The sequence below is a fragment of the Protopterus annectens genome, chromosome 9.part0, assembly GCF_019279795.1.
Source record: "Protopterus annectens isolate FY-2018-M chromosome 9.part0, PAN1.0, whole genome shotgun sequence".
In the NCBI taxonomy this organism is placed as follows: Eukaryota; Metazoa; Chordata; order Ceratodontiformes; family Protopteridae; genus Protopterus; species Protopterus annectens.
This window is the reverse complement of record NC_056743.1, coordinates 29,136,003-29,159,977: the sequence shown is the minus strand read 5'-3', so window position 1 is coordinate 29,159,977 and position 23,975 is coordinate 29,136,003.

Below are 23,975 nucleotides of genomic sequence, written 5' to 3'. Positions count from 1 at the left end.
TCAGAATAAAACCCTGTACCTTCTGTCTTTGAGGTGAAGACCTTAACTATTATGCCAAACTTACCCACATCCTTAAAGTAATGACAGTTTTCAGACCTTGTGTGTGCATCTACCAAAGTCAGAAAGGCATTTCTTATTTCCCATCCAATATTAGGTGACATGAATAGTCACTCAAAAGAAATTATTTGCTACTAGATTCTGTACCAGTCTGACATATTACTGAAATCCCCATTCAGGAATTATTGATAGACTCACCAAACTAGGCATCAACCCCTATATCACTAGGTAGGTTGCAAACTGGCACACAGACAGAACCCACAGTGTGAAAGTAGCAGACTCCAAGTCAGACTGCCGACCATTCACGAGTGGAGTCCAACAGGGATCAGTCCTGGGTCCTCTCATGTTTGGCATGTACTTCTCAGAAGTCCAGGCCAACAAAGAGGGACTCTGGCAGACCAAGTTCGATGACGATTGCAAGCTGGGTGCCATTATTAACTCCCCAAGTGATGTAGACATCCTACAGAAAGGCCTCACTGAGACCAACAACTGGTGTTGAAACCATGGCCGTAAGCTTAATGCCAAAAATGTGTCATGCCCTTTGGGAAAAATTCATTTCCCACTAGTTACCACTTTGATGGTAGCCCACTGAACACTAAAGGCATTATAAGAGATCTGGGGACACAGGTTGACAGCACCCTCTCCTTTGATCACCACATTGCCACTGTGGTCAGAAAGTCCTTCTATGTGGCACATCTCATTACCAAGGGTTTTGGATCCAGGAAGAAAGAGGTCATCATCTCTCTCTACTCTTCCCTCATTAGGCCAATCATCGAATATAATGCCCCATTTGGCATGTACCTCACTAGACACATGCAACACATGGAAAGGCCACAAAAGTACCTCACGAAGAGGATCCTAGGCCTTAAACACATGTCCTACATGGACGGACTCAAAAAACTCCATCTATTCTCTGTCTCATATCATCTATTAATAGGCGATCTCTGCTTGACTTACAAAGCCATGTCTGACCCAGCCCTGTTAGAAATGTTCCACCTAAAGAAATCCCAATTCCTCCACACCACACACTCCAGGGACCAAAACCTCATTACCACAATCAACAGAACATGCTGAAGGGAGAGGTTCATAACCCAGAGACTGCCCATGCTCTGGAATAAACTTCCCATACATGTCGTCAAGCAGAGCATCTCACTGGCCCTTTTCAAGAAAAATCTTGATGAGTGGATGGGAAATAGAAAGTTCACCCTGGGGGTCACTCCAGTGGCTCTACTTGATAGAGGTACTGGGAAGTAATGGTGGCATGATGCCAGGGCACTTCTATGGGCTAGGTTTGTAAAGGCTCCAGGTCCATTGGCCTAGTACACATCTATGAACCTATGAATACAAAGCTTCCTTACTCAAAAAATGATAGGGTTGTAAAACTTGAACAATTCAGAAGGATTTCAAGAAGTGTCATTATATTCTGGTCCTTATAGGTTACTTAGGGTTTACCAGTATCTGATCTGTGAGTAAAATGTCTTACATGATTCTATTTCAAAGTCTGAGTTTGGAGTGTAACGATGAGAGAGCTAACAAGACACTGGGGATCCTTATACAAAATATAAATATCAGTAACAGAAAATAATGATAGGTATGTTTGTACTGCACAATGCCCTCCCATGCAATCAACAAAGATCTGTCATTAAATTCCTTCAAAGATATTTGAATATACATACCTCCATCTATCTATACATCTATATATCCATGTGTGTGCTGTAACGGTGCAGTATTCTTGGCCTTATGTGTCAAAATGTTGCAAGACTGAAGATAAATAAGGGACATAACTGCTGTAAATATAGTATGTTGTAAATAGTATTGTTTCTTGAAGACAGGCACTTAAATTTCCACATAAGCTAGACAGGCTTTCCACATAAATCGTAGTTTGTAAATAATTTTAAAGGAATAATTGTTCCTGAAAGTCGGGCTACAGACCTGTTAGTCAAAGAAATTGGCCTTTCAGTGGGTGAGGCATTTGTACTTAGAACAGGGGTTTTGGGGAGTGTGCTGCAGTTAAAAGGAAAAGCCATTCAAGAATAATTGGACAACTTTCACCAGGAATCCGGAAAGAGGAAAGCTGGGGGGAAACTAGTATGAGAGACTTTTTTTTTGAGGGACTAACAGAAAAGGTCCTTTATATAGTTTCTCTTGCTTTACCTGTATATGCAAGAAGAGTCTGCACCCATATTTATCCTTCTATGTAATATACTTTATTATTTTACTGACTGATGGCCTCTGCCACATTATTTTTTGCCACTACATGTATACATAGGAAACAGAAAATGTCAGCATAAGGTTTCTTGGCAGTGAACAGGTGAGAATGAATTTACCAAAAATGCTAAGCTTCTAAATGTTAAATGTAAAGCATTATATGTATATATGTGTGAAAGAAAAGTTAAACAAAAAAAACAATGCAGTAAATACCCCCCCCCCCCCAACTATATAATACCAACTCCAAGATCGCACTACAGTGGAGAAAAGAGCATGTTGGGCAAGTGTTTACTTACTATGGGAAAAATTCATCATTTGGGTATTCAAAAGTTTGGTATTTCATCTCACAATAAGTTTTGATTATATGGGATTTCGAGGTTTAGACGTAGAAACACACACATAAAGACTTAATGACTCTAATTAAAGTGAATGATGTGTTTTTCCCCCCCTTACATTTTAAGCATTGTGAACTGGATTCAGAAGTGAACTCTACTCATTATACTAGTAACCACACAAGACACTGTAGCCCTTAGAATGGGTAAAACAGGATCTATAGTCAGATTTGGACTGATGTCTTTCACATCTAGAGTGCCACACTAAAGTTAGCTGTACCATGCTAAGGCAGGCCCAAGGTGTATTATGAGACAATGATCCATATCATGTCCACCTGTGGAATGTGCAGGACACGACAGAAAATGTGGCAGTTTGTGTACCACAGTGTGTTACATTAGTGGAGCTAGGTTAGTGCCAGCAAAAAAATTTAAACTACATATGGCACACGGACTCTCAGTATAGAAATATTAGGCACATATACCTGACCTCTGTGCAAATAAAAATGCAGTTTATTCATAAAAATGTTTCTTAAACAGCTGCATGGTTACGCATTGCAGTTAGCTGTTGGGACCTCATTGTGGTATAGCTTCCCATACAAAGGCTTGCATCATGCCTGCTTGTATAAATGAAAGGGAGTTCCTGCACATTGCTGTTTTGTTCTCTGACTCATGGTCCAACCTTATTTAAGCTTCATTATTCATCTGTACACATTCTATACAATAGTATTGTGTTTGGTTTGCAGAGAAATTTAGAAATATGTGGTTTCTGGATTGCCAGAATCATGTTGGACCTTTTCATGTTTTTCCCCCTGAACTATCCTCATACATTGTGTACCATGTCCCTGAATCTTGCCTGCTGTTAAAATCTGTGAAATATTATATTTTGCATTTATGTTATAGTTTTTATTTTATTTATGGTATTATTCTAATAAGCTTACAGTCAGCAGTTTGTATCATCTGAACCCTTATAATGACTGACCCTGGCAGCGTGAGATATCAGCTGCTCATCTGAACCCTTATAATGACTGAGCATGGCAGCGTAACATGTCATCTGCTCATTTAAACCCTTATGATGACTGAGCATGGCAGCATGAGATGTCAGCTGCTCATCTGAACCCTTATGATGACTCAGCACGGCAGCATGAGATGTCAGCTGCTCATCTGCACCCTTATGATGACTGAGCATGGCAGCGTGAGATGTTAGCTGTTCATCTGAATCCTCATAATGACAGAGCAAGGTAGCATTAGATGTCAGCTTCTCATCTAAACCTTTATAATGACTGAGCACGGCTGCTTGAGACGTCAGCTGCTCATCTGAACTCTTATAACGACTGAACATGGCAGCGTGAGATGTCAGCAGCTGCCTTCACTGTTGCTTGAGACACATATAAGTGCAATGCTGTTTAGTATGTGTTCTCAGAAGAAGCAAGACAGACTTATATTGCCAGTCAGTGATTGTCTTCCTTTCATAACTGTAAGACCCACAGCTCTGAAAAATATGAAAAAAGAAGTACAATTTGAAAATAAAAATCAGCAAGACTCAAAGTCATATCCATGCGTGTGACTGTTAGCTGTGAGAAATCTGAATATAATTTGTAGACAAAATACAGTAAATTCTAAAATTAATTGTAATAATGTTAAAGCATGTTGCAGACCCCCTCCTGCACTTAGGTTGGGGGCTGAACCCCCATAACTCTGTTATTTATATAAACTAGCTCTAAGATGGCTGTACCTCAGTGTAAGGGGACTACTACTAGGTACTACAACCCTAGATATATTACATGTCCTCTTTTTTTTGTAAGTTTAATCTCAGGAACACAACTGCTGTTTCACACTTTCAACAGCTACTCATCAGTGAGCTCCAATCAGAATAATAATAATGCAAGGTTGGTCACCACCCCCCATGTGGATTTAGGAGATTTTGTTTCCTGCAACAAGTAACTATTTTGCATTGTTAGATTTGTTCATACCGCCATAAGCTTGAGTATAAGTGTTCCGTGCTTGTGAGTACTCAAATCATGCAATACATTTTTCTTCTGCAGAGCATTTGTGATATATCATCTGATGACTCAAAGTGACATAGTGGATCCAGTATACCAGCAGTATTAATGAGACCAGTAGTGAGCTAGTTAAAAAATATTTCAAACATTCAATACAAAACTGGTGTACTCAAATAATGTGGTCCTAAAAATGAGTAAGAAAGGATGACTGCAGATATGACTGGGGATATGACTGCAGATATGACTGCGGATATGACTGCGGATATGACTGCGGATATGACTGCAGATATGACTGCGGATATGACTGCAGATATGACTGCGGATATGACTGCAGATATGACTGCGGATATGACTGCAGATATGACTGCGGATATGACTACTGTTCAGAAATACTTTTCATGCTTCTTTCAGTGCGGACGCTAGCTAGTGCAAAATATTCTACTACAAGTCTCAGCAGAATGTACTTAAGCAATAACCCACGCCTGGGTGTGGGTAATGCTGGATTTACCCACGGTTGGTGTGGTTTGGTCACGAAGGCGAAGCCCGAGTGGCCAAACAAAGACAACCGTTGGTAAATCCAGCATTACCCACACCCAGAAGTGGGTTATTGCTATTATACAATGACATTATTTAAGAAAGAAATACTTATGGCATTGTATTATGCATCCGTGCTGCCCTTCCGCAGCTGTCCTGTATTCTGCGGCAGCTCTGATGTATTGCTCATGCGGATGCTTACGCAGTACATCAGAGCTGTGTGTGGAAGCAACGGAGAAAAGAAGATCTCCGTTGCTTTTTAAAAGGTGTCTCACTATGTTAAAAGAATTTAACATAGCGAGACAGCTTTAAAAAAAGCAACGGGGAAAGGAAGATCTCCATTGCATTTTTTTTTAAGATATCTCGCTATGTTAAACCGGTTTAACATAGCGAGATTACAGCAACGGAGCTCTTCCATTCTCTGTTGCTGTCTAACACACACAAAAAAAATGATTTATACTAATGGAAAAAGTCCGGGCGACCGGACCTTTTTCCATTAGTATAAGTCTGATTTACAACGGCCACACTGACCAATCAGCGTGCACGTTTTGGAATATTAATGGAGGGGATCATTGTATAATAACAATCAAAACACTCTATGAGAACTTTTAATATGCAAAAAGGAAGAAATTAAAATATAAATAGAGAACATGCTCAAGACATTTAAAGAAAATAAGATTAAAAAGTTTAAGGCGTGAAGCTTCTTCGTTTCTTATGATTGTACTTTTTTTCATATGAGTGGGTGTAGGATACTGTCTGGAAATTATCATCCTGCCAATTTAACCTCACTTGGAGGGAAAGTTCTGGAATCTCTGCTGAAAAAAGTATTTCAGAATACCTGGAGACCTGAGGGGGTACTCAACCTAAGGCAGCATAACTTCAATGCAAGAATATGTCAAACAAATACAGTTCTTTAAGGAGGCAGCCAGGCATTGGATAAGGAAGTGTAGTATAAGATTCCAACTTATACTTTATCAAGGTATTTGGCTTTACCAGTATTCAGATACAAAATGAACATTTTTAATTATCTGTGTTGATTTTAAAAGTACAGACTGTAGTGAGTTTTAATTTTATATTCATAACACTGACAAGTTTAAATTTAGAATTTAAATGATTTCTGAGTTAAATAAAAGCTAAGAGAATCCTGCAGTAGACACTGAGAAAAAAAAAAAAAAAGATAAAAAATGATTATTTCCTACTGCAATCCTGTACCAGTATTTGGCAATGCTGAATTACTCATCACCTTTGTAAAACTGAATAGTACCAAATGTCTATGTAATGCTTTAATTTACATATTACCCTGGCCAAAACATCCCAGTACTAGAAGACACTGTATCCTGGATATCAACTACAACTTCCTATGAAACCATTATCCTAGGAGATGTTAATATCAACACAGCAAAACCTAACATCTGATTTTCCAACCATAGGCATAAATCTCTTTGGATTCTTATGACTAGGTATGACAAAAATTAAAACCAGGGCTTCATACTCGATTGGATCCTGGCCTCTTACACCGTCCCAAATACCCTAAGTGGCCATCTACCAGCATACACTTTCATAGGTTCATAAAAAGTACTAGGATAATGGCCCTAGAGCCCTTACAAGCCTAGCCATATTTATCCCAAGTTTCCCCAATTGTTGGTGGCTAGGTGAGTGACGTTTGCAGAGGTAAGAGTCTATGGTAGTTAATGATGACTTCCTCTCTCTAGGAAGGACAGGAGCACTGCCCCAGGAGTGAATTTGCGGTCACCCATCCATTGATCTAGGTTGTGTTTGAAGAGGGTCAGGGAGGGACTCTGTTTCACATGAAATGGAAGCTTGTTCCAGAGAAGTGGCAGTCTCTGTTAGATATATGTAACTCTCCAGCATGACCTATTCACATCAGGGGCTAGGTTAAGATCCCTGGAGCAAGTGAACCTTGTGCAGTTTGATTTACAAATGTGTAGCATTTCCATCAGGGCCAGGTCAGAGACTGCTCTGTAAGCCAGGCACAGGTCACCCCTTAACAACCTATAGGAGGTAGAATACAGTGGCAGGGCTTTCAGTCTTTCCTCGTAAAACTTGTTTTGTGTAACCTGTAATTTCTTGGTGAGAAACCTCTGTGGTCTTTACAGTTGCTGCAGCTGTCTACTTCTGCAGGTGTCTACTTTAGAAATACTTCCCATATACCTAAAGAACATCATTATAAATTGACCCGCACCATAACTAAATTCAACAAACATTCCTTTCTTGAATTATTGAAATCCATACACTGGTTTGACCTAAAACCTCTCCCTCTTTGTCATATTAAATTTCTAAACATCCGAAACAGTTTAGCTCCCATCCATCCATCCATCCATACTACATCCACAACCCCTTTTCCCATTTTTGCAGAAAAAACAACCATGCTCCATTGCTATCACAGTCAAGTAAACAACTGACGAGGCACTCAAATAGAGCACTGGAAGAACGGCTAAAGAATAAAACCAATCCAAACCTACAAAACATTTGGCATTTCTAGAATCAGGTTAAAAAGTAAGTTCTTAAAGACAAAAAACACTTTTATATTGACTTGCAGGCCACCAATAAAAACAACCCCAAAAAATTCTGGTCGTCCATTAATTCATTACTTAACCCAGGGCAGGAACTAAAAACAACCCTAGTTCACATCCTGATAAAGCATCTCTTCAAACTGCAACTATATTTAATACATATTTTATTGCTAGTTTAATTACAAAAAATTCAAACCCACAAATGTCTTTAAATCAATAATCCTCCAACACCATACCTACAATACTTTCTCCTGAAAACATAACTTCTGCTTCTCATCCACTTGCCCTCCAACTGGAGCCCACAAAAGACCCTTCTATAAATTCTCTGAAGTTCTTTCTAGAACCCACCTCTATAAACTCATAAAAAAACTCTTCTACAAACTTAGACATGCCTCACCCTTCAGTGATAACCTACCAGCTTAATTCCTTAAACTATCCTCGGACAACACAACTTTTCCTGTTGGCATCCTTATCATCAGAACCATTGCAGAGACATATGTCCCAACACTCTGGAAAAAGTTATTCCTCATTCCAATGTATAAAGGTAAGTCTACTGAAGTATCTAACAATTGCCCCACTACTATTCTGTCCTGCCTCTCCAAACTATTAGAGAAATGTGTTTATAAGCAAGTTCTTAATTGTCTACTATAAAATAAATTATTAACCTGAAGTTTAACATGGTTTTAGGCCAGCTCACAATAACAGCTCTACTTTCTTTTATGGACACTGAAACAATGGAAGAGAATCAGGCGAACTTGTCTTCTGACTATTTTTAGATCTCTGTAATGCATTCAGCATTGTTTCCCATTCTAAGCGCCTATACCAACTCTCTAGCCTTGGTCTTTCCTCCTCCTCAGTCAAATTGTTTACTAACTGTCTATCCATCGGACAACAGTCTGTCAAATGGCAAGGCTCCCTCTCCCTCCACTTACCAAATACCACTGATGTCTCCCAGGGCTCTATACCTGGCCCCCTCCTTTTTAACATCTTTATTAGTAACCTTCATATCTCTTACTGTCAAGGTTCTCTTATTCAATATGCAGATGACTCATCTTCTATCTGCTCTTCAAATAATTTGTCACATTCAAAAAATAAACCAAGAAGCTTTCTCTTCTCTTGAAACCTTGCTTAATAACTCCCAGCTGCTACCCTTCGGGAAAAACAAGGTTACCCCTAGCTACCAAATAGGTGGCAATCCACTGAGTACAGAAGAAGTTATCAGGGACCTGGGGACCCAGGTTGATAGTAGTCTGTCATTCGACACCCATGTAGCTAAAGTAGTTAGGAAGACCTTCTACATTGCCCACCTTATCATGAAGGGATTCTCATCTAGATCAAGGGAGGTCATAGTCTCCCTATACTCATCACTCATCAGACCAATGATTGAGTACAATGCCCCATTCGGAATGTATCTGACCCGACACTTGCAGCAGCTGGAGAGGCCACAAAAGTTCCTCACCAAAAGGATAAAGGGTCTCAAACATCTGTCCTATGCTGCCCGACTGAAAGAACTCCAGCTCTATTCAGTCGCCACCGCTTGCTCAGAGGTGACCTTTGCCTAACATACAAGGCCATGTCAAACCCAGATTTGATGAATATGCTTCACCTCAAAAATCTAGATCCGTCAGAGCCACAAGGGCGGAGACTTAAACCTCGACACGGCTATTAATAGGACGTGCTGGAGGGATAGATTCATCACCCAAAGACTCCCTATGCTGTGGAATAAAATCCCGGTATATGTGAGGCAGAGCACCTCGCTGGCCTTGTTCAAGAGAAATCTTGACCAATGGATGGGAGATCGCAGATATACCCCAGGGATTACCTCAGTGTCACTGCTCAACAGAGGCACAGCAAAATAATGGGTATAGTTCCCCATACTAAAGGGGTGGCGTAAGCCACAAAACTATGGGCTAGGCTTGTAAATGCCCTCGGGCAGATAGCCTAGTATGAACCTATGAACCTATAAGGGGTTATCGTGGAACTTATGGAGCCTGTAACAATAAAAATTCTCCGAGATCCTATACAGGTATTAGAAATATTTTGGAAATTTTATGAAAATGTGTATTAAAGAGAGGAATGTGGAAACCAAAAAAAAGCACAAATGGAAATATTTATGGAAAGCATAATTATGCCAAGATTACAAGAAAATTCACCTTAACAACTAATAGTTAAGATATGAGGACAAGAGATAAAAATGCTGATGTCTGGTCAGTGTACAGGAAAGTCTCCAGGTACATATTCTGGAAGTTATTTCTTTATTTGTATTTGTTTTCTGGGGTACAACACCAATCTCTATGGACCTTTTCAGACTCAGCCCAGTTGCAGGGTCTGGTTAATTGACACGGTTAACCAATGGAGGCTGTGAGGGAATCAAACCTTGCAACAGCGGACCACAGGAAAGAGATCGTTAACAGCTCCTTAATCTGCAAGCCAACTGCAAGACGTTAGGAGAGAAGAAAGTGATAAAAATACGGAAGCTTTTGTTTAATAGTATTTAAAAGGAGGGGAAGCACAAACATCTTGGAAGAAAACTGTGGTGGCTGTGTCACCCAAAGAGGGTAAAGACCCATCAGACTCAGCTTCATTTAAAACCATTTCGATTTTAAAACATGACTGTAAAATGTTTAAGTCTACACTAGCTAAGGAAATAACAAAGGTGATGCCAAAATGGACAGCTATGGATCGTGGATCGTGGTTTTTGTGCAGGGTGTCAAACATTTGACTATACTAATACAACAATTATGATCCAGGGGGAATCAGAATGTAAGGAAATACTGCTGTTCTTGTTGGACCGTGATGCAGAGAAGCATTCAGTAGAACAAGCTGGAAGTATATGCATTCCCTGATAGAATAATAAGGGTAATTAGGAGGACAGGTGAAGGCTCAGGTACTAGAATTAAGGTGGGAGGGTTTCTCTCTGATAAGCTGTGTTTCACCTGAAGAACCAGGCAGGTATGTTCTGTTTCACCTTAGTTATTTGTTCTATGTTTAAAGCCACTGACAAAGAAAATATGGGAGTCAGATATTCAAGGATATAATTGATATGAAAATCAAGAAAAGTGGGCTTTATTTGCAGATGATATTATTTTGTACATGATAAAGCCAGAAAAAGATATGTCTGTGTTGTGGAACATTTTGCGACAGTTTCAAGTCTTTTCAGAATATAAAATTAATGAAGAGAAAACAAAGACTGTAGCAGTAAGTTGTGTACCCACACAAGAATTGGTTCAGCAATACTCATATTTATGGGCACATGGAAAGTTGAAGTATTTGAGAGTAAGGATTAAAAAAGATTCTGTTATGACGGGTAAGGATATGTGGGAAGAAACTAACAGAAGACAGTACAAAACCTGAGAAACTGGAAGCACTTGTTTATGTATAGTAAGATACAAGCAGTGACATTTTTTAAGTCCCTTTAGTTGTATATACAAGTCAGGCATATTTTATCAACCAGAAGAAAAGTTGTAGGAATAACTAATAAAGCATTTAAGGAATTTATTTGGGGAGGGGAACAGGGCAAGACTTAAGTAGGCTAAATTTATCATCCCACAGACCAAGGTGGTTCAGGATTACTTGATTTTTATGGATACTGTAGAGATATGTAGTTAAGACTTGTATACATAACATAAGCAGAAGACCGTACATCAAATTGAAAAGTGATGCCGATGAAGAAGGGAGGAGTTCTAGAAATAAGGTGAAAGTAGGATTTTGGATGCAAATCCTTAAGGAGAATAACAACAACCATACAGAGTTTTGTATCCTAACATTGTTGAAAGTATTCTACTAAGTCAACACAGAAATGGAAAGGGAGATTTTACCAAAAGGACAATATGCATGGGTTTAGAAAAGTGAAGTATTGGATACTGTTAAGTAAACAGAAGTTTCCACAACTTCTATTTACGTTTATCTACTTAACAGTATCCAATACTTCACTTTTTGTAATTTCCAGGACGAGGAGTAAGGTTTAAGAGAAGGCAAGTACGGATACAGAAAATAGGCAAGATTGGGCAGGAATTTACTGGAAAAAACTGGCAAATGAACCACTATATTGGGAGCAAATAACTAGAGAGGGAAATGTAATTGGGAAATTGGCACTGCAAGTTAGAGACAACCTTTTCTACCAGGGCCTGATATCACAGTATAGACTAGGTGAAAGGGATGGGGAGTCCTAAGTGAAAGACCAGCTCTAGCTTAGTTTTTACTTGAGTGTAGGAGAGAAGCTGCTGTTATAAAGGGAATAATTAGCAGGGCATATAAATATCGTCTAGAATACATGCTCTTTGTCCTCCTTGATGGTTGCAGTAGCAGCCATTGCATTAACTGTATGCTATAAGAATCAATCACAGGAGTTTAGAAAAGCTTGGAAGAAGGACTGGAAAAGTAATTTACAAAAGAACAATGGAAGGGCATATGTATGGCACCATATTATGCAACTAAGTCCAGAAAGTTTAGGGGTTTTGCTTGGAAGTGTTTGCATAAGTATTTTTATACCCCATGTAGAATTCAAAGAATTTTTCCTCAGGTAGTTAGCAAATGTTGCAGGTATGATGGGAAAGAGTGCAGTAACTGGGAACATGTTTGTTTGGGAGTATGATGAGTTGGTAGATTTTAAAACTACACCAGAGAAAACTCTCAGAAATATTGGGGGAGTATAATGCTAAAATTAAGGATAATTTTCTTTTAAACTGAGACACAGAACCTGAAGTGCTTAGACAGCTTAAGGCCTTGTTAAGTTTAATGCTATTGGCTGCCCAAAAGCAATTACTAGAAAATGGAAATCAAAATCTAAACCAAATGAAACTGAAGTATCGGATATTTTTAGAGACATAAAAAACTGGAAGTGATATCTTTATAAAAATAGAGGAGCACATTATATAAAATAATGGATGTTGAGAGAACAATACCTGCAGAATAATGTTTAGAGGGAAGAGTGAGGTTTAACAGAAGGCAGGAATTGTGCAATATATGTATGACAGTTGTTATAAAGTAAGAAAATACATACACAATGTATAATGCATGAAAAAGTTATTATGGTTTTGTTTTTCTTTTCTGCTAATGTATGTGTATCTGTGTCCTAACTGATAATTTAATAAAGGTGTTTAAAAAATAAATATGCTGGATAACTCATTTATCCATTTGACTCTAAACTGTCTATCAGCAGGAAAGTTTGAAAACTATTATACAGTACAGCAGTGGAAACCAAAGTTTTATTAGCAGGCTGGTATGACACATGGTATAAGAAGCGTTTGAAAAGTCTACAAATAATGGTTCTGATATGTCCTTTATATTAATCTTGTTGCTAATGAAGTTAGTTAAACTTACAATTGTAGTATTAATGGAGTAACATTTCTGGATCAATGTGAACTGATAAGGAGGTTCTTCCCTGTTATGCTGGCAGAGAGACGCTGGTGGACTATAAGGTCAAATACTTCAGCTAGACCATTCAGTATAGCTTCTATGAAGAGATATGATATGTGCTTCCTTCCAGATTCTTGATAGGTTAATTCTGGAGTCACCTGTAAGGGGAATGACAATGGAATAGACTCAGGATTTTTAATTCTGAAAGTAGGTAGTCAGATCTTTCTGAAATATGGTCTTTGATCTTTTGTAAGAATTACCTCTGTGTGAAGCAACTTAGTCCTTTGACTGGGAATTGTTGTGGATTTTGGGCTCAGGAATTAGCAGGATGAAAGGGAAGGAATGGATAATATTAAAATCTAAGTAGGGTGTAGATATGTTAGGTATTGTGGTTTCAAAGAGTTTCAGAGGAGTTCAGGAATCTCTGTGCTGGATTAATTAGGGGGTTGTGATGGGGTGATACATTTTTAGACACTTGTTTATTGAGTACCAAAACAGTTGAAAACAAACAGTTACTGGGGCTTTTTTAAGTATTTTTATTGGGTATTATAGGTTATTTACATTTGTTTCTCAAGAATTTATACAATTTAAGGTCTAACTGACATCTAAGTTTAGTGTAACCGGCTCATGATGCATTTCTTTACGGAAATGACTTTCCCATTTTATGGGTCATCGCAGGCTGAAATGCACATCTAACCCTTACATATTTTATTTAGAAATTAAGCTTTTTATGATACTTGTGATTAATGAATGGAAGAATATTGCTACATCATTTAAGTGTCAAAAGTGGTTTATAAGTGGACAGCTGGTTTTGCTACATAATGGTATTAGTAGATTTTTTTGCTGAGGTTTTAAACCTGTGATAAAACTGTGGTACTTTTTTGATGGACTAAGTCCTAGTGATAAAACTAGAGCAGTGGTCACTTGTGAAATCAAAAAAGGATTTTAGCTCATCCAATATGCTCTGGTTTGAATATTAGAAACACATTAGGAATACTGGTGTTATCTGTATCTCTATCAGTCCTAGTGGGTGTATTTATTATCTGAGTAAGGCCATGGAGTTATAAGGTACTTTATGGACACTCAGTAAATAATGAAGTCTCCTATGCTGATAATTTATGAGTTTGTATTATTGAGTAGTGGGTACAGAGTTTCTTCCAGTAAAGTCAGTGTGGCTTTTATTAGGGATTTTCTGTTTTTAGGGGAGCATTGCTTTCCATTAAGAGAACACTTAAGAATTCTTTTGTTAGAATGGCTATACCTCCTGCTACTTTGTAAGATCGTCTTATTAAAAGAATTTTCAACATTGGGCTTAAATAAAATCATCATCTTTAATATGGGGTTTAGCCTGGTTTCACTGATCATAGGAGATTACTAGGCTATCAACCTGGAGGTCATTTTAAGCCTAGCCATTTCAACCCAATGTAACACCATAGAAGTACTAGTCAATACCCAAGCCTGCATTTACTGATGACTGCACATGTCCAGGGTTGTGGGTGCTATCCCCTGTAAGAATTTATGGTTCCCCATCCACTTGTCCAGGTTCCTCTTGAACAGTTTCATAGAGGTGCTCTGTTTCACATGAATTAGTAGCCTGTTCCAAAGACATGGCAGTTGCTGGGATATCTCCCCCTAGCATGTACTAGTTAAGATGCAGGCCATATTTAGCTCTCTGGAATGCGAAGCCCTAGACCCATTTGATTTACGGATATGCAGTAAGTTCATTAAGTTTGGGTCTTGGGTTGCTCTGTAAGCCAGGCATAAGTCTCCCTTAAGAAGTCTATATGATACAGAGTATAGTGATAGGGATTTTAGTTGGTCCGTGTAAGCCACATGCTGGAGGACCTTGATCTTCTTTGTTAGAAACCTCTGAGGTCTCTCTAATTGCTGTAGGTGCTTCATACAGTGCATACCAAATAGGGTGTTATACTCCGTTATGTGCTGGATAAGTGCCAAGTATAGAGAGTTTATAACTTCTTTTGCTCTCAAGGTGATGCCTTTACTAATCAAGTGAGCTATGTGGAAAATTTTCCTTACAATGGTAGACACGTGGTGGTCAAAGTTAAGGTTCAGATCAACCTGTGATCCCAGGTTCCTTACCACTTCATGGGTACTTAGGGTATATTTATTGATTTGATAATGTGAAGGGACATTGTTCATAGGTTCATAGGTTCATAGGTTAGTACTAAGCAAACTGCCCTTGCGAGCGATTTTTAAGCCTAGCCAATTATCCCTTGTGAGACTCAAACCCTGCACCTTGTGTTTGTTAGGCAAACACCTTAACCATTAGGCCACCCTCCCAACCAATTGTTTGAGCCAAAGGGACTGATGATGCATTTCTCTGCATTCAGTTAGAGACCATACATGAGTCGCTGGCCTGTGTGAGACCATCCTCGTGTATACTGACATCATTTGGGGATTCAGTGATTGCACCTAGCTTGCAGTCGTCTGCAAACCTGGTCAGCCACAAACATTTAGTTTTGATCTGTATTTCTGAGTATATACCAAACAGTAGGGGGCCGAGCACTGACCCCTGTGGTACTCCACTGGTAACAGGTCTGCTGGTTAATGTGAAGTCATACACTTTTATAGTGTGTGTCCAGTTTGTGAGCCAGTTGGCAACCCATCTTACAATTAAGAGATTTACATTCAGTTTGCTAAATTTATCGGTAATGTTTGAATGTGGGATTGTGTCGAAATCCTTTGCCAAGTCGAGGTATGCTGTGTGCACAGATTTGCCCTTATCAATCGCCTTGGTCACACTTTTAAAGAAATCCACCAGATTTAACAGGCAGAATCTGCCCTTTTCAAAGCTGAATTGGGAAGGATCTGGGATTTAGAGGTCACCTATGTCTTTATTTATGAGGTCCATAATGATACGCTCCATGGCCTTACAGATGAGGCTGGTCAAGCTTATGGGTCTGTAATTCCCCTGGTCTGTTGTTAAGCCACCTTTGTGGAGGGGAATAACTGTAGCTGTTCTCCATTCCACACGAACAAAGCCTGTGGTTAGGCTACGATTGAAAAGGGTACTTAGTGATGATGCTAATTCATGTTTTAGCCTGTTTAGAAGACAGCCTGGGTTGTCATCTGGTCCCATACAGGCCATGTTCTTTGCCTTGGACAAGGCTTTGAGGACCTGCTCCTCAGCTATGTAAGGTGGGGGAGGGCTTGTTGTAAGTTAGGAGGGATAAGGGAGTGAAATTTTTGCCAAACCTATCCACTAGCAGTTTTGCTATCTCTGTGGGTTGAGTGTATGTGATACTATTGGCCACCAGTTCTGCACATGCTTGGGTCTTACCCTTTACGTTACATACTGAGCTGTAAAAGGCCCTATGGTTATCCTTGGCAGTACTTGCTAGGTTTCTCTCAAAAAACCTCTTGGAAGATTTTGACAAGTTGTCTTATTTGCCTGTTAAGGCTGAAAAGGGTGCTTTACCATTGCTGGGTCCTTGTTTTTGTTTTCTTGGAGAGCAACTTTTTGTGTTTATTGTAGACTCTGTTCATAATGGAAGTCCACCATTTTACTTGGAGCTCTGGCTTTGATTCTATCTGGTACAGTGAAATTTATACATGTATGCAAGTGACTGTACAAGGCTTTAGAGTAAGTTTCAGCATGGTTACCACTTTCAGCTTGGGATGGGGCTTGGAATGCATTTATACCTTCACCTAGGAGGGTATAGTTTGCCTTGGTGAAGTTTTTTAGTCTGACTTCACCCTTTGTGACTTCTGGTGTTCGTGTCAGTTCGAAGGTGACTGATTTGTGGTCAGTTTTAACTAATGAGAGCCCAACAGTTGTAGCAGTGCACTTTGTTTGACATGTTGGTGGGAACAAGATGTAGAATGTTTGTTCCTCTTGTCGGGGTATAGATAATTTGCTCCAGGGCATTTGAATTCACAAATTCAAGGAACTTTTGTGCTAGCAATTTTGGGCTAGAGTAGGTTTCCCAGTTGATGGTGGGATAAGTGAAATATCCCATAACCAGTATGTTTAGTAAAATTTGGATTGTCTTCATTTTGGTTAAGTCAGCTTCATGGGTGTTGTGACCCAAGGAGGGGGATCTATAACTGGCTAGGATATGAATGGGGGTCTTACCCACCATAACCTGGACATGGAGTAACTCTAAGGAGTTGTCTAGTCTAACTAGATGTGAGGTGAATTTATCTCTAATATAGAATGAAACACCACCTCCTTTGATTTTCACACATTCATTTTGCGGTCTAAAAGTGTAGAAGGCATTGGAGCCTTGCAAGGCTAGGGTACTCTGTGAGGCCTTAAACTAGGTTTCTGTGACTGCACAGAGATCTACATCTTCTAGTGACAGAAGTGCTTCCAGGAAGTGCAGTTTTTGGTTTAAACTCCTAGCATTTAGCAGCATGACCCTTATTTTGTTTTAATTGGTTAATTTCACACTGGCAATGTTGTTTTTGAGACCTTGCCTAAAAAAGGAACTATGGGGGAGGGAAGAGCCTTTGTCAGCAGCCGAAAGCCTAGGGGTGTCAGGTGCAAACCATCTCTGGCAAAGCAGCGGGGTTTGTTGACCATGACTTCCCAGGCTGACAGAAACTGGATCCCCTTTGAATGACACCAAAAACTGAGTGAATTATTGAAATCAATTATTTTTTGTTTATACTGTGGCTTTATTCTAGGTGAGGGTAGTATACTGCTCAAGGCTAGGGACATACCTGCCTGGGACACATACTCAGAGATCTCGACTATGTCTCTCTTCATATAGTCCGGCGAGGTACATCTCATGTCATTCACACTAAAATGAACTATAACAGTCATAACGTTACTTGTTGCTGAGAGACCTGAGTGCATGCGTGATTTGGCGAATCCTGGCACCAGACAGGCAGCTGACCATGACTTTCTCCTTGTCCATCCTGGTGAGGGGGACATCCGTGTGTCTCACTATTGTAAGTATATCTACGGTATAGTAATCTATGCAGGCTTATGGCTGATTACGTTTGTTGCAAACACTCGTTATAATAACGTTAATAATTTGTTGTACTTGTCTGGTACTGATCTGTAAGTGAAGACAGTCTGATGTTGTCCAGCTTACTGGTGATTATGCTGCTACTTTTCTTAGATTAGAGAAACAGTTGTGGAAGGATGGATCTGAGTTCATGTGTATGTCATCTGCTGTTTGGAGCAGTATGGGGTTCCACATTTTTGTAAGTTATAACCTGTACATTTTGTTATCTAGTATTCCTTTAGTAAGTCTTCTGGCATTGCCGGAGGCTTTAATTTTATACTTAATATGAGATAGAATGTTATATATTTAGTGAAATATATCTTCTAATGGGGAACTACTGTATGTGGTGGTTTATAAATGTTGAAAATGTAAGGGTTGGTTAAAGAGTTTTTTTTTCCACTTAGGTGGGTATGCCAGATGAATCATTTGAAATAACAGGGACTGGATTTTGTAGTAGATAAAAAAATAAAAAACATAATACTTTTACTATTACTGTCATATATATTGTGATCATAATATAGTTTACCTCTGGTGGTATATTATGCACTGTCTAAAGGCAATGACACTTGCACTGTTAAATGAACTGGTGGGCTAGGATTATTTTGACTGTCTGCCTAAATTCTACTGTGATGAGTGTTTTCTTATCATACAAGTGAGTTTAATTGGATTCAGCTAGACTGGTGAATTGCGTTTATGGATGCTTGTTGTAACCATAGATGGTGATTAGATAACGAAAGGCTAGTGTATACCTCTCAACTGTACAGATTTTCGCAGAATGTCTAGATTTTTGCCTCAAATCTTTGGTCCATTTTTCATAAAATTGTGGTTTTCTGGCAAATTAGTGGCAAATCGTTAAAGATTAAAGTTACAAAATAATGACAGACATTTGTGTTTCAGACTTCATACCCTTCGGAAGCTTCATGCTAATGCAAAACCTATTATTCTATAAACTTTCAAAGTTTGTAAGAGCAATATTTAAAAATTGTCCCTATTTTTGGGCCTTTGTCCCACTTTTATTTATGGCTTTGTCCAGATTTCTTGCTCTAAGAAGTTGAAAGGTATACTAGTATGTGTAACAGTGTGAGTGTACGTAGCTATTTAGTGTCTGATTTATGACTGGGATAGAGTTATTAAAGTAGTAATCTGCACAGTGATTGGTGGGGTAGAGAATTATAGGAGTTGCATGAAAGAATATAAATGTAATTATCCTGGGATGACTGGTGCCAGGAATAAGGTACAGGAGTGTTGTTGGTCTTTGGGTGTTTCATTTAATTTCAGTACACCTGCCTCTTTCTCTCTCTCTCTCAATATATATATATATATATATATATATATATATATATATATATATATATATATATATACATTCATACATACATATACTGCTTAAACTCTGAGCTGAGCTTTGGCCGGCTAAGACCTACCTGCAATTAACTGGACATATAAGTGAATTTAAGTAAATCTTTATCTGCACTTTTTTCAAATAATACAGCATTTAAATTGATTTATTTGTGTTGCATTGAATACTATCTAGCTGGAAGTTGTGGCTCTGTTTTTTCAGTTAATGCTTGTTAGAATTCCTGCATAGCCAGTGATAAGTGGGTTAGTTTCACTTCACTGATATTTGGTTTCTGCCTTATATAAGTGGTACATTTTGGATTATTTCCTGCTTAAACTCTGAGCTTTGGCTGGCTAAGACCTACCTGCAATCAACTGGACGTATAAGTGAATTTAAGTAAATCTTTATCTGGACTTTTTTCAAATATTACAGCATTTAAATTGATTTATTTGTGTTGTATTGAGGACTATCTAGCTGGAAGTTGTGGCTCTGTTTTTTCAGTTAATGCTTGTTAGAATTTAGTGCTTGTTAGAATTCCTGCATAGCCAGTGATAAGTGGGGGTAGTTTCACTTCATTGATATTCGGTTTCTGCTTTATATAAGTGGTACATTTTGGATTATTTTCTGCTTAAACTCTGAGCTTTGGCCGGCTAAGAGCTATCTGCAATCAACTGGACATATAAGTGAATTTAAGTAAATCTTTATCTGCATTTTTTCAAATAATACATAATTTAAATTGATTTATTTGTGTTGCATTGAATACTATCTAGCTGGAGGTTTGGCTCTGTTTTTCTAGTTAATGCTTGTTATAATTTAGTGCTTGTTAGAATTCCTGCATAGCCAGTGATAAATGGGGGTAGGTTCACTTCATTGATAGTCGGTTTCTGCCTTATATAAATGATACATTTTGGATTATTTTTTGCTTAAACTCTGAGCTTTGGCTGGCTAAGACCTACCTGCAATCAACTGGATGTATAAGTGAATTTAAGTAAATCTTTATCTGCACTTTTTTCAAATAATACAGCATTTAAATTTATTTATTTGTGTTGCATTGAATACTATCTAGCTGGAAGTTGTGGCTCTGTTTTTTCAGTTAATGCTTGTCAGAATTTAGTGCTTGTTATAATTCCTGCATAGCCAGTGATAAGTGGGGGTAGTTTCACTTCATTGATATTCGGTTTCTGCCTTATATAAGTGGTACATTTTGGATTATTTTCTGCTTAAACTCTGAGCTTTGGCCGGCTAAGAGCTATCTGCAATCAACTGGACGTATAAGTGAATTTAAGTAAATCTTTATCTGCATTTTTTCAAATAATACATAATTTAAATTGATTTATTTATGTTGCATTGAATACTATCTAGCTGGAGGTTTGGTTCTGTTTTTCTAGTTAATGCTTGTTATAATTTAGTGCTTGTTAGAATTCCTGCATAGCCAGTGATAAATGGGGGTAGTTTCACTTCATTGATAGTCGGTTTCTGCCTTATATAAATGATACATTTTGGATTATTTTTTGCTTAAACTCTGAGCTTTGACCAGCTAAGACCTACCTGCAATCAACTGGATGTATAAGTGAATTTAAGTAAGTCTTTATCTGCACTTTTTTCAAATAATATAGCATTTAAATTGATTTATTTATGTTGCATTGAATACTATCTAGTTGGAAGTTGTGGCTCTGTTTTTTTCAGTTAATGCTTGTTAGAATTTAGTGCTTGTTAGAATTCCTGCATAACCAGTGATAAGTGGGGGTAGTTTCACTTCATTGATATTCGGTGTCTGGCTTATATAAGTGGAACATTTTGGATTATTTTCTGCTTAAACTCTGAGCTTTGGCCAGCAAAGACCTACCTGCAATCAACTGGACTTAGAAGTGAATTTAAGTAAGTCTTTATCTGCACTTTTTTCAAATAATACAGCATTTAAATTGATTTATTTGTCTTGCATTGAATACTATGTAGCTGGAAGTTGTGGCTCCGTTTTATCAGTTAATGCTTGTTAGAATTTAATGCTTGCTAGAATTCCTGCATAGATAAGTGGGGGTAGTTTTACTTCATTTATATTTGGTTTCTGCCTTATATAAGTGGTACATTTTGGATTATTTTCTGCTTAAACTCTGAGCTTTGACTAGCCAAGACCTACCTGCAATCAAATGAACGTATAAGTGAATTTAAGTAAATCTTTATCTGCATTTTTTCAAATAGTACAGCATTTAAATTGATTTATTTGTGTTGCATTGAATACTATCTAGCTGGAGGTTTGGCTCTATTTTTTTAGTTAATGCTTGTTAGAATTTAGTGCTTGTTAGAATTCCTGCATAGCCAGTGATAAATGGGGATAGTTTCACTTCATTGATATTCGGTTTCTGCCTTATATAAGTGGTACATTTTGGATTATTTTCTGCTTAAACTATGAGCTATGGCCGGCTAAGACCTACCTGCAATCAACTGGACGTATAAGTGAATTTAAGTAAATCGTTATCTGCACTTTTTTCAAATAATACAGCATTTAAATTGATTTATTTGTGTTGCATTGAATACTATCTAACTGGAAGTTGTGGCTCTGTTTTTTCAGTTAATGCTTGTTAGAATTCAGTGCTTGTTAGAATTCCTGCATAGCCAGTGATAAGTGGGGTAGTTTCACTTCATTGATATTCAGTTTCTGCCTTATATAAGTGGTACATTTTGGATTATTTTCTGCTTAAACTCTGATCTTTGGCCGGCTAAGACCTACCTGCAATCAACTGGACGTATAAGTGAATTTAAGTAAGTCTTTATCTGCACTTTTTTCAAATAATACATCATTTAAATTGATTTATTTGTGTTGCATTGAATACTATCTAGCTGGAAGTTGTGGCTCTGTTTTTTCATTTAATGCTTGTTAGAATTCCTGCATAGCCAGTGATAAGTGGGGGTAGTTTCACTTCATTGATATTCAGTTTCTGCCTTATATAAGTGGTACATTTTGGATTATTTTCTGCTTAAACTCTGAGCTTTGGCTGGCTAAGACCTACCTGTAATCAACTGGACGTATAAGTGAATTTAAGTAAGTCTTTATCTGCACTTTTTTCAAATAATACAGCATTTAAATTGATTTATTTGTGTTGCATTGAATACTATCTAGCTGGAAGTTGTGGTTTTGTTTTTTCAGTTAATGCTTGTTAGAATTTACTGCTTTTAGAATTCCTGCATAGCCAGTGATAAGTGGGGGTAGTTTCACTTCATTAATATTCGGTTTCTGCCTTATATAAGTGGTACATTTTGGATTATTTTCGGCTTAAGCTCTGAGCTTTGGCCAGCTAAGACCTACCTGCAATCAAATGGATGTATAAGTGAATTTAAGTAAGTTTTTATCTGTACTTTTTTCAAATAATACAACATTTAAATAGATTTTTTTTGTGTTGCGTTGCATACTATCTAGTTGGAAGTTGTGGCTCCGTTTTTTCAGTTAGTTCAGTTAGAACACCAAAAAGGAAAAAAACTAAGGGTAATGCTGCTCAATGCCAGAAGTCTCACTCTCAAGATGCACGCACTCGAGGCCCTTCTCAATATGGAGAACATCGATGTCTGTGCTGTGACAGAAACCTGGTTCAAGGCTCCTGAGAGCACCCCAGCACTAACAAGTTTCACCTCATATCATGCGTTCCGGCCCCAAAATCCGGACAACACCAAGAAAGGAGGGGGGGTGTCCATATTCATAAAGGACACCCACACCTCAAGGTTGGTGGCAACGCACAATGCATCGGAGACCATAGGCAAGACTGCTCTGCAATTTGTAGCATGTTTCAGGCCACCCTCTCAAACTCAGGAACCTCACATGGCCTTCCTGAAAACATTGGAGGGGATAAATGTATCTCCAAACACCATCATACTAGGTGACTTCAACTACCCTAATATAGACTGGGAACACTACTCAAGCCCGAACACTCTAACCCAAAGATTCCTGGAGTTCATAAACTCAAATGCCATGGAACAACTAGTCACCATCCCCACAAGAGGAGAAAACATACTTGATCTCATCATCACGAACATGGGATCAAAATGTTCAACACCGGAAGTATACCCCTCACTGGTGAGATCAGATCATAAACTAATCTCGCTGGAGGTCCTCATCCCGCCCCACCTGAAACAAAAAGACCACAGGAAAACTTCTCAAAAGCCGATTTCACACTTCTAAAAACTAGTGTGGTCTCCTTTAAGGCCCCTGAGCCAGTGGTAAACATTACTCAAACCGCTGAATCACTTACAAATGCCTTCTACCAGCACCTACAGGACTGCATGGATCAGGCAATCCCAAACAAAACTAAGACTCTCTGTACCAAAGGCAAGCATCCAGTCTGGTGGACCCCAGCCATAAACAAGCTCTACAACAAAAGGAGGAAGCTACTACAAGATAGAGCAAAATCCTTGAAAGGTAAGACACCTTTGATCATTATAAGTAAAAACTAAGAGCTCTCATAAAATCATCCAAGGCAAATTTTGAGAGAAAAATCGCCAAGGACTCTAAAGACAATCATAAGGCCTTCTTTAGCTATGTTAGAAACCTAGGAGGAAACTCCCAGATATGCTCAGAATTAGTTCAAAATGATGTGAAAATTACTGAACCTACACACATTGCTAACATACTGGCTGACAGGTTCAGT